General features: G+C 39.9%; 1 long non-coding RNA gene across 1 annotated transcript in view; it reads right to left on the bottom strand.

The window, feature by feature from the left end:
* LOC116692543 (uncharacterized) overlaps positions 1–8669 on the bottom strand; it is a 40558-nt gene extending 31889 nt beyond the window's left edge. The window contains exon 1 of the long non-coding RNA XR_004332727.1: positions 8632–8669. This is a non-coding gene — a long non-coding RNA (uncharacterized LOC116692543). The remainder of the gene's footprint in view (positions 1–8631) is intronic.
* Between the last annotated feature and the right edge of the window lie 3350 nt (positions 8670–12019).

Raw genomic sequence — 12019 nt, 5'->3', positions numbered from 1 at the left:
TACAATATTATTGTTAATCCACATCAGACATACCTAAAAAATGATATGAATACATTTATATTAATATTTATAAAGTATAAAGGTTTTATGGACAGCAGACCTATAATAATGATCAGTAAAGGCATGTGAAAAGTTAATGTTAGAAAAAGATAAAGGGGTCACATTACTTCTCCTCTGATTTTATTGCCAATGGACAACAAGGAAGCGGTTGCAGTCTGCTTTATCTACCGTACAACATTTAACCTTTAAAATATTGTTACTTTTTGGTAGCATCCCAAATTTGTTCTATGGTTCTATGGTTTAAAAACATTTGGTACCTCCCTTCCATTCCACTTAATATGTCAGATTGGATGGAATATGTGTCCGTAATTTCTGACTACTGTGCAGGCCTGGCAGTTCCAAGAGCCATTCTGTCATCGTGTCATCACTGGTGCACTCTCTCCAAACTGAAGTGAGAATTCACTGGGGCACACATATCTTTGTGTGTCTCTATTGCAATCTACCTCCATCCCTCTTTCCTCACCCCTTCTCCTATCTTGCTTAACTCTCTCTCTTCACATTTTTTATTTGCACCTCACCTATATATTGGTGTTCCTGCTACCACTGTGCTCTCCCCCTCTTTTCATCACAGTCCCTCTTCTTTCTCTTTGACTGGATCTCTCTGTCTTGCCTTCCCTGGATGTCTGATTCTTTAATGAATGAAATGCCATTCCATCAACATGCCACCACAGCAGTGACACAAAATAGCATTTGTTGCCTTGTGTGTGAAATTCCTTTATGAATTGGAGCCCTGTCTTTCCCCCGGAGCGTCTTCTGAAAGATAGCTAATTGCATGTCCACATTGTGCCGTCAGTCCCTGCTTCCCTAGTGCACCATTCAGAGGCAATTAAAGTGAGCTTAAACAGAGTAAGAAAGTGCGTCATCCTCTTAATGCAATTAAGGAAGTGTGCACACAAACATGCGGTAATACTAGGAAACACAAGAACAGAAACACATAGAAAGAACAGCAAAAAGAGGCAAGGGGAAAAGATTAATTTATCAGGCAATGTACACTCATGGCTCGGCTTCATCATACGTGACCGCAACTTTCATAGTCTGGGTTTTATTGCAAAACTAGGTTTTGTTAAGGTTATTAAAATGCAAACATAAAACCTCAAACTACTTTATATCTATATCAATTGTAATACTTTTAAATACTGCACAATGCTCACTATATTCGTGTTGTACTTGCAAATTAGCATTTTTTACATTTATACTGATTGATTCATAGTGTTATACCTGTTAAATTGGCAAAATAAGGCCAATTTCTAAAAACTTTAGAATTGCAACAAAGTTGCCAATCTTGAGTTATTAGTCTAGAAAACAGGGCAATCACCATGCTTCCATGTAGAAATTTGCTTCCCGAGCTCCTGAATAAAGCACTACAGGAAGTATTTTAGCAGTCAGGGTCAGTTTTACTTCCACTCATCATCCCTTCTGATTCTAGTGGTGGAGAAATGTAGCTTGAGTTCTTACAGCAAAGTCAATCTACAAACTGGGGAAGGACTTAGGAAACGCGTTTCTCTCACTTCTTGTGGTAGCCTCATCTCCTCACTACCTTCATTACTATGTTGTGGGACAGTCAGAAAACCTGGGCCAGACCAGACTAGAAGCTGCTCAATCTATGGAGGTCAAACAATCTTATACTACAGGAACTAAGACTTTTTCTTTAAATGACAACACTTGTGTGAGACTTCATGTGCTTCACACTACACAGACTACAGCAGTAGTCATTCACTCATTTTCTTTTTTTCAACTGTGTTTACACAGGCCATAATAGCAATAGAATGATACACAGTGTCCTTTGCTAGACTGAATACTCCATAGTTATTATTGATCACACACACACACACACACACACACACACACACACACACCACACACACACACACACACACACACACACACACACACACACACACACACACACACACACACACACACACACACACACACACACAAAATGCTGTGAAACCAATTATGGTATTTATTTTAAACATGCAATAAATATTTTTTGTGCAACACAATTTATCTTTTATTATCTTGCTCAACAAAATAAAGGTTTAAAGTTGAGCCTTCAAGGGTTTTATTGTGTTCTATGAAATCAATACAAGAAAATCCTTTAAAGTTGGCACACTTATCTTACAGGCCAAAACATAAGGTATGCCTCCCAGTCTACACGTACAATAACCAATCCAAATAGGAGTAAACCAACACCTCTGGTTATAGGCTCTTGCATTAAACTTCAAATCAATCTCAATCAATATATTAATTCATTTTTACATATTCTTCACAGGGTGAAGACCCCAATTATTGGGATTCATCTGATAGACCAATGTGTAACAAACATTTAGCAAGGTCTGTGAGGGACACAGGAAGACAAAAAAGAGCAGTACCGCCATCCAATATTGAAAAGATTTGCCCAAACGGTGTTGTGCATTGTGGAAACAAGAGGATCTTTTCTTTTGGACTACAAATACTGTATATGTTTGTACTGTCAAAAAGCAAGGCTAGGCTGTGGCCTCTGTAGCCTGGGGGGCAGTGGTTCTTTGTGGCAGAGGGGGCATACTGTCTGTATGTCTGTGCAGTGCATGGACAAAGGCAGGAACTGTGACCCTTAGGGTGCTCACGGCTCTCTTCGATTAGTACCCAACAGTGCCTACCCAAACACACACTCCTCCACATGCAATTAAAAACTGGCCAATTTATTAGACCCCAGAGTTTGTTTCCACTGTGCCGTCCTTTGTCTCCAAAATCCCCACAGTCACTAATTTTCTTTTTACTTAGATTTACAGTGAATAGAAAAAGGAGGAAGAAAGGGACTTTATCATGGACAGTATATACTGTATATGCCAATAAAATATATGATGTAATGGATAACAATCAAGTAATTGAATTTCTGTTTATTTAAACGTGGTAGATGCAAACCATAATCGGTTTATTCTAGCAGTTAATTTGGATAAACCAGAATATAATTATTCCAAGACAGAAGGAGAAGAAAAAACTACAATTCTTTTCACAGTGCAGTTTGCTTAGGGCTACACTGTAGACCTTTTGTAGTCCTGGATGAGCTGGGCTTTAAGCCCCAGGGCATCCTGAAAAGAGCTAAATCTGAATTCACCTCAGTCCTACTGTTAGCCCAGAGCTAGCTAGTCCTGTTGGGTGCGCCAAATTATTCTATAATTTAGCCACAACATAGCAGAGTGCTTCTGAGTGGTTGAGAGGTTGACAATCTCCTTCTGAGACCACTAAGAAAAAAATAATTCATATAGAGCCAGATATCATTGCTGTAAATGCAAATTTTGTTTGTTTGAAAGGTTTTGCGACAATAATATACTGTATGTGTTGCTTATCCTGTACACTGGTACATGTTATAACAGATTTACGGGTTTGAGGGTTTTCTATGCAGCTTCTTTCGAAGCCATTGTAATGAAAAAGATTACATGAAATTACAAAATGTCACAGAAAGAACAAACACGACTCTTTATTACATAAATAAAATTGCAGTATATATTCTATGAGATACAGAGCTGTGTCTTAAACTTTGTTCATCACAATTTGCTATGTAAACAGACACTCCAAACAACCATGAATCACTGTAAGAAATAGTAATAAAAGTCCAAACATGTGGGTTCAATATGATTTAGGAATGTTTACAATATGCTGAAATAGCATTTGAGCCCAAGCAAAGATTTGTGCAAAGACTTCTAGGAATATCTTGTTAAAAGTGTGGTGGATTACTTGTTTTAGCTGCATGGTTTCCCAAATTATGCCACAACACTTCCCAACGGCAGGTAGACAGTAACAAAGCAGACATGTATGCAGACTATTCATAGCTGCCTCACAATGAGCTACTTGACTGCAATGGGGGCTTTGGCACCTCTGTTATTCAGCCAGCACAGTCACCATCACAACCTATTCTGATACCAAATGTAAAGTCCAACTGCCCTCCAAATCCCTCCCAATTATAAAAGGTCCTTGAGTTGCTGTTTTGCCCCCTCTCCAGCTCCTGTCTGATTACTGAGTGTGGGGCGAGCTGCGCAGGCAATCAGCCGCAAAGCGCAGAGGACCAGGAGGACTGGGGGAAAAATCAAATCCAAAACACTGCAAAAAATAAACTTAAGGGGGACTTCTGGACCGCAATTACAGGCCATCCAGCCAGGCCTGTGCTCCTGCAGTCAAGAGCTGCCATGATTTCCGACAGAAAAGGTTATTAGTTTTTATTGGAGGAAATAGATGCTGGGTGGCTTTAAATGGCACAGTAATGTGGGGGGATGGAGGGAGGCCTCCTGACCCAGGTCTCCCAAGGGTCCCATTTCACTGCCAGAGGGACACAGAAGCCATCACACACCCTCTCCCCTTCCCCAGCCATTATGCCCTACAGCTTCTGCTTCAACTCTAAGGCAGTGTTCTGGTCTTCGGCCTTGAACTCAACCTGGACACGCACTTCTTTTTTTCTGACATCCCTTTCAACACTAGTATTGTTGCTGATTAGCTTTCACAGCCTCACATTCATATTGTTTCTCTGTCCTAACTTCACAAGTGAGAATGTCTAAAAAGCATTGTCATCCTCGCTGTTAATATTTTCTCTATTTTTACTATTTTAAGACATTTTCTTTAAAAAATGTAATGTTTAGGAGAATGAGTAATATACATTTTACAACTACACTTTAAGCTGTATATGTGTATCTGTACACACATACAAGTGTGTGCCTATGCCTTCAACACAGCAGCGGCACATGTGAAAACATTATCAGTGAGGGTGGCGGCTGCGTGTTTGCTTGGCTCGGGGTAATGACTGCCTGCAGATTTCCTGTCACATGTATGTGAGTCTGCTGCTCCAGAAGGAGAAGAAAAGTATGCAACCGTATTTGCTTTTGTGCTGGGCTGCCAGCGTGTGTACTCTGCTGTGTGTGACATTATTTCAGAATGTGTAAGCTATGATCTGCCTGCACCATATGAAGTGCTCTCCACAGGCGTCGGTGTGTCAGTGTCCAGTGATAGGCAGTCATCAGACATGTATGCTTTTATCAGCCAAAGGAAACATACTGAATTTTTTTTTAATGATTAGACTATTATACCATGCATCTCATATAAGATCTTAGTCTTTTAGGTGTGCATAATGCAATTACTTTGATTATGAGTGTCTCAAAATATGTCACCGTATGTCAAAGTAGATAATGTCAGTATTATCTTTTTAGACTGTGTGCGTACATGTGTGTTTGTCTTCATTGTGCTTGCTGCCCATACTCTTCTGTCCTCATCAGTATTCAGGGCAGGTAGGCTCCAGCACGGATCCACAGCTCAGTAACTAATGGAGGGGCTGATGGGAGCCGGATGACGACCACAGGGCCATTTGCACGCACGCACGCACGCACACACACACACACACACACACACACACACACACACACACACACACACACACACACAACACACACACACCAAACACACAAACACACACACACACAATTTCCAAACACATCTGCACTATGCATGCAGCTGGCAGGTAAGTTAATTACATTGACCATTTAATATTGGTGATTTTTTTCCTTTAGTGTGTAAGGGATGCAATTTGATCAATTTGATCATCTTTCTGAGTAAGCGACCAACAATTACAGTGCTCTTCTGCATCCGTTGATTTTCCTGCTGCTGCTGTTGTTGCTGCTACTTAGTTTTCTCCCTTTAATTGCCTCCACTGCAAACTTTTCCAGGGAACCACTGCCCCTCTAAGTTGATTGCCAGGAAGTGCAGGGAATTAGAAAATTAATGTCACACCAGGGTCATTGCATTAGAGTGGCATACAAATAAACTACAACAATGTGTGTGCTCTGTTACCTGCAAATAGGCTTTTACACATAAAAACATTTTGTTTTGCACAATGTTCTGCATTAGAACTAATTCACAGCATATTAGACCCACTGCATAACATGAATAGTTATAAGCGGTCACTTCTGTTTTAAACAAACATCGGTGCAAAACAGAGACCAAAAGCAAAACAAAAAAGAGTGGTGTGTATGGTCATTCAAGTCAAACATGTACCAAAAGACTACGCTCTAAAACTCAACAGCTCTCTTTCATGTACCAGCAGGCCTGTTTCCATCCACTTTTCTCCTGCCCTCTCGTGTTCTGTCTTGATATCTTCTCTAACACATACTGTGGATCTCACATTTTTTTCTTTCCTTTCTCTTTTCCTCCTCATCTTCCTCTGCTGAGCTTAGGCCAAAGAACTGACAGCCAGTGGCCTAGGGGCCTCCAAGCTCCTAGGGAGAAAGGTAATGGGCCCAACCCCGGAACGCATTCTCACTCTCGGCACACATGGGGCTGCCGGCAGCTTTGATCCAGTAGCCCCTGCTCAGGTCTCCTGACGCCTGGTGAGGAAATTCATAGGAACAACTGGAAGAGGCCTGTGTTTATTCAGCTCCTTTAATGAGTAGGGAGACGGATTATCAGGGGCCTAGATCTCCCCGAAAAAACACAAGGAAAGAAAACGGCTGCTCCTTCCAGATGTTGCTCTATCACTGGTCACTCCAAAAGAATCCGTAAGACAGAGAGAGAGAGAGAGAGAAGGTTTATGTATGCAAGAGGGAGAACTAGCGGTCGGCAGCAGAATTTCCTGGTGCTTTCTCTGTTCTTCTGTCTGGCCAGATGTGGGAGCTGGCCAGCCCTCTCTGAGGAGAGCAACCGCCCAGGCACATTGGGGAAAGCTGGGGGCTCTGAGAGGGAGCTTGCAGACATGTGTTATTTTTTATTTTTGGGGGGGCGTGGGTGGGGGGGGGTAGATGGTGTAGGTTACCAAGCTCTCAGGCATAAGCTTTACTTTAAGCAATTTGTGCTGTCTTAAAGAGAAAAAGAAGCTATTTCCTGAGCCTGTCACACAACCTCTAATGTGTTATTTCTTTACACATAGCCTCATTGTAATCCTTATTAACGTAGCAAAGCAAGTGACGTGGGAACTAACGTATATGAAGCCTGACTGTCCCAGGAATTGAAGCAGAAGCCTGATTCACACGTAGCCTCGCAAATGACTACAGGTGGTGGTAAGCCAAATGGAGCCCCAGTTATGGTAACACCACTCTACCTGCAGACACAAAAAACACTCAGGCTGTGTGTCAGGCCCTTGACCCTTTTGCCTGAAGAGTGACCAGATCAATATGTCTCTCCATTGTCAAACCATTTAGGAGAGGATTACAGGTCAGCCACTGGTCACAGATCCTCACACACAAAGGACAAAGGTCAGTCTGTGGTGCACATTTACATGTGATTTTCACACATCAGATCTTGTTAAGAGTATCACCTGTGGTACAAACAGCTTCGTAGTGCATTCCGGTCATTCCACTTCTCATGCTTTCTTTTGAGGCCCCATTCGAAAACCAGCCTTTGTTATAATCTACAAAACCAGAATGTCCTCATCTTTGTCCTCTGAACTGCTAACCACTATAGATCCACTGTGTGTGTTTGTGTGTGAGAAGGCTTGTGGGGAAAAAAAGATGCTGACAATTAAATTACTCTGTAATGCTTAACTAAATCTATGCGCATGTACATATCCATAAAGAACTACTGGGCTTTTATGTGTGTGTGCAATTAAACAAATGATCATCTACGTGCAAATAAGTGTTCTTCACAGCTATAAAATTACACTTGAGTAGATTATTGAACTAAACAAAATAAAATACCATTTCACTGGTGTTGATTATCTGATTAGTGCATCTGCTCAGCACAGACAGCTAATTAGAAAGGATTGCTTGAAATGCCAGTTATATTAAACCATCATGAAATTATCTCAAAAGAACGACTTGTATTTCTATAATTACCATCTTGCCTTAAATCCAGTCCAGCTCTGACATTAGACATTTAAAATGCAGAATGTTTATCTAAGATGCCAATAAACAAGTCTTCGGTGAGATATAACAATTTAATCTATAATCTCTACACATGAGATTGCTTGCTTAATATGATTTTTTAAATTTTCTTAAGATTTAGATCATTGCACACTTCACTGAAGTTCATCCTGTTCTGATGTTTTATTCCTGATAAATTCTTCATGTGAATGGGAGATTTGAATAGTGCTTTAGAAACTATAACAGGGATACAAATGCTGTAAAAAGCGTTAATGAAAAAATGAAGAAATCATACCTCTGTTGCTCTTTCAATCATCATCAAGTTCATCCCTTCTACCCAATCACTTACTTTGAAGACATTAAAGACATGATGATGTGTTTCAGACTGTGAATTATTTAGTGTAAGGAAAGGGTTTATTTCAAACATGTTCCCCAAAATAACCTCAACCAGATCTTTTTTAACAAAAACATGGGTATTGGTATGGTGTGGTATGGGTATGGTTTAGAAATAATGTAATATGAGCATGTAATGGATATAATAGTATAAGTAAAGACTTTCTGCACACAGTCTCTAATAATTTAAACTATAACCCTTTAGTTGACACTTTTTTCTTCATTCAGGTTTTGACAAGTTTGTTTTGGAGAAATAAATCTATAAAATACAAACTTTCCTCAGAAAAAGTATTTCCCTTATAGTCTCATTCATGTGGTGAAACTACAATAAGAAAAAAAAGTTTCCGGAAACACTTACCAACCGTGAAGCAGAGGAAATCTTCCCTCACAGTCCTGCAAAACATAAGAGAAATGCATCAGCATCCACACAGTCTTCAGTCATACTGTATATCCTTCAAACAAGTGTCTCAAAGAAAACAAAAGTGAACCACAGGTCTCACTGTCCATGCTGGTTTTATTACAATTATAATGCATAACCTTTTGCCAACATCCATCTTACTGACCAATATGTTCTGCCCCAAGGCTGTACTAAGCTTGCAACAAGATCGTATGTATGGATAAAACTTGAATAATCTGGCAAATCACAGACAGCTATTTTCATCATTTTGCACTCATTTCTGTCTGCAGGCTCTGTGCTGTTTGTGGAGAAGTTAAATTACAACCTGAGAATAAGAAAAGGACACTGCACATGCTTAGTATGCATAAAATACATAAAAGCATTGTATCTATATATGTAAATCAAAAACTTCTTCTCTTGTATACATCAATTGCATTCTCATGTCATTCAAAACACTTTTGTACAGCAGCTCAGAAGAAACATGCAAACAACTCAAGGACATTGTTGCTCAGTCATCCAAAATCTCAGGCCTTCTCCAATCACGGTCATCGTATATAAAGCAATGACTTTGTAAAGCTAATATAGTGTATAGTGCCCACTATTAGATGCTCAAATACAAACTGTTTCAAAAACACCCTTTTCTTCTCTGCTACAAAGGATTGTACTTTGCATTTGGAATATGTGTTAATATGATTTTCTTCTTCTGTTTATCATATTGTGTGTATAAGTGTGATACATGCCCTGTTGTCACAAAGACATACGATACGAAGCTAATCACCATACAGTACCAAAAGCAAACCAATTCAAATTCAAACTTTCAATTTTCAAGAGGCAAAATCTCAATTTTGAAAATAATTTCCTTTCTCTTTTCATTAACTATGAAACCAAAATTAACTGATTTTGGTGAATAAGCCACAGATTTAAGAGCATAATTGCTGCTTCACATTGGCAGAAGAAAAGTTGTGCCTCAAGATGCTATGAATGACAAATGGACAAATTAATTCATTAATAAATGCAATGTGAAAAAAACTACAAACTCTCTACTGGGTTTACAATAGCAAAACGTAAACTACAGTATTCCCTGCAGTACTGACATTCAGAGTTAATTTTGAATTATAATAGTATTATTTATGTTGAGCTAAAACCAACTTCCCTGTTTCTCTGTACAGTATGGTGCGATGATGCTATAGCCTTAATCAGCCTTTAACCTCTGCCCTTAGACAAGGTAAAAGCATCCATTCCCCTGACTCCAGGTCAGTAAGTAAGCTTGTATTTTTGGATGGCTGCTGCCGATTGTGTATGCACTTTAATAAGCGGGCTACAGGTAAGGCAGATTTATAGGCCCATGGTGGGATGGAGGGACCGGACTCCCTTGGCCTCCAGCTTCCCTCTGCGCCATTACGCCAGAGTGAGATATAGTGGGATATTGATCCCAATGCCACTTCATTTCACAATAACTATTACACGATATTCTCCCGGGCTGCGCGTGGCTCCTGATTTATGCTGCCTTGCTATTTACATTAGCAGTAAGTGTTTTTCTATACCAACTGAGGAGGGTCTTACAGCCACACAAATGGACATGTGAACATTCACATTCCATACCATACCTGTCTTTTTGCTGCCTTTGATGCCTTTTCACAGTAGCAGCGGTGCTTAACACACCGCTGCCTGCCAGATGAGTAATGGAAGATGCAGACATAAACATATTGAAGAATACATCTTACGCCTTCATTACAGCTGCGCGATTGACCTTGAGGCAATGTTAGTCACAGGTATAGCTTATTTAAAATACCTACTTGATCACATCCACTCTTTAGAACACTATTACATTCAGGGAGATGTTTCTAAATTACTTCATTCCCATTTGCTGGTTGGAGTAGTTTATAGTCAGCATATAGAAAGCAATCAAAATAGAGGTGACTTCTGTATATGCGTAGAGAAACAAAATCATAATTAGTGTAGTGTATTTGCATCAAATGGATTTACAGTACATGTACAGTACAAGTAAAACTAAAATAAGAGGTCAAACTCAGAAGGAGACATTACAATTCACTCTGGGCTACTGTGTGAAAATATGTCTTCAATCAGAAATACAATTAATTGAATGCTGCCAATTTGCAAATTATATCATATGAAAGAAATTGTTGCCATGATCAGGATAATTAGGATAAGCACCCTGTGCCTCCTGAGCCTACACTGTCACCAGCTGCATACTCCAGAGTTGGGTCTTTGCCAAAGTGGCTTCCCTTGCTGTGCCAGGCTGGTGCTGAGTGTTTGTTTACACACAGTGAAAAGCTGTGTCAATGGCAGAGTAGGAGAGAAAGGGTGGGAGACAGACCCTGTTAGTGCTGACATTCCCATAGGCAGCCTCCACAGGGGACACTGCGTCTCAGATGCTGCCACTGTTACATTGTGCCACAACAGAAAACAAAGGGACTAATGACTCTTAATTGGTTTGGAGGCATTTAAAATCAGATGAGTGTCGCCTAAACTGCAGTATGTAAATCAAATCCCCCTCCTCATCCCTCTTTCCGGTCTACCCCCTAAGCTCTGTCCCCTGGCTCAATCAAGTCTTTTTCTCATAAGGGGGCGGGCAGCTTAGCAGGCTCGCTGCCAAGTGAGGGGAGCTGGCAAGCGTGGTAATGTGTAGACACTTGTTGCTACAATGCCTGCCTGTTACGCCAGCACATGGTAGAAATGGGGCGGCTGAGGGCCGTGTGTGGAGAGCAGATGGGCATACTATAGCCTCCACGTGCTTCCAAATTAAACATGGTAATAGAAAAGAAGTGTGCTCTGCTCTTGGCTTTCAAAGCTGGCAGACACTGCGTGCATGTCCCATTCATTAATAGGTCCATTCATATGCAGCATGAAGTTAGATGAAGGGTTGGTGGTTAGTGAATACAAGTCAGTGTGCATGTGTTTCAGTGCAGTTGCTTGTGCTTATTTGTATGCGTGTTTGCAGATCTTTAAGAGTTTTCTTTGTGTATGCTTAAAGGGATTGTATAAGGTTCAGTTTTTGAATGTACATTTTAATAATACAAATGTATATAGTTTTACAGAGATCACTCCACTGTTGAATAAAAGTTTTAAAAAAAGTAAAAAAGATAATCTTTTAAGATTGTACGGGATGCAAGTCTTTGACAAATCATATATATATATATATATATATATATGTATATAATACATATATTACATAACAATAAAACATAATATTACATTACAAAGAAAGTGGAAACAACTAAAGCCTATGAAACATGTGTTCATTTCAAAAGGTTGGGATAAAAACACATTTGAGCAGTTAAGTCTTTATCAAAACAGATTGTTATACTGAATAATATCAACTGCTGAG

Source organism: Etheostoma spectabile, chromosome 1 (assembly GCF_008692095.1).
Source record: "Etheostoma spectabile isolate EspeVRDwgs_2016 chromosome 1, UIUC_Espe_1.0, whole genome shotgun sequence".
Classification (NCBI taxonomy): Eukaryota; Metazoa; Chordata; class Actinopteri; order Perciformes; family Percidae; genus Etheostoma; species Etheostoma spectabile.
This window is presented reverse-complemented; position numbering and strand designations above follow the sequence as displayed.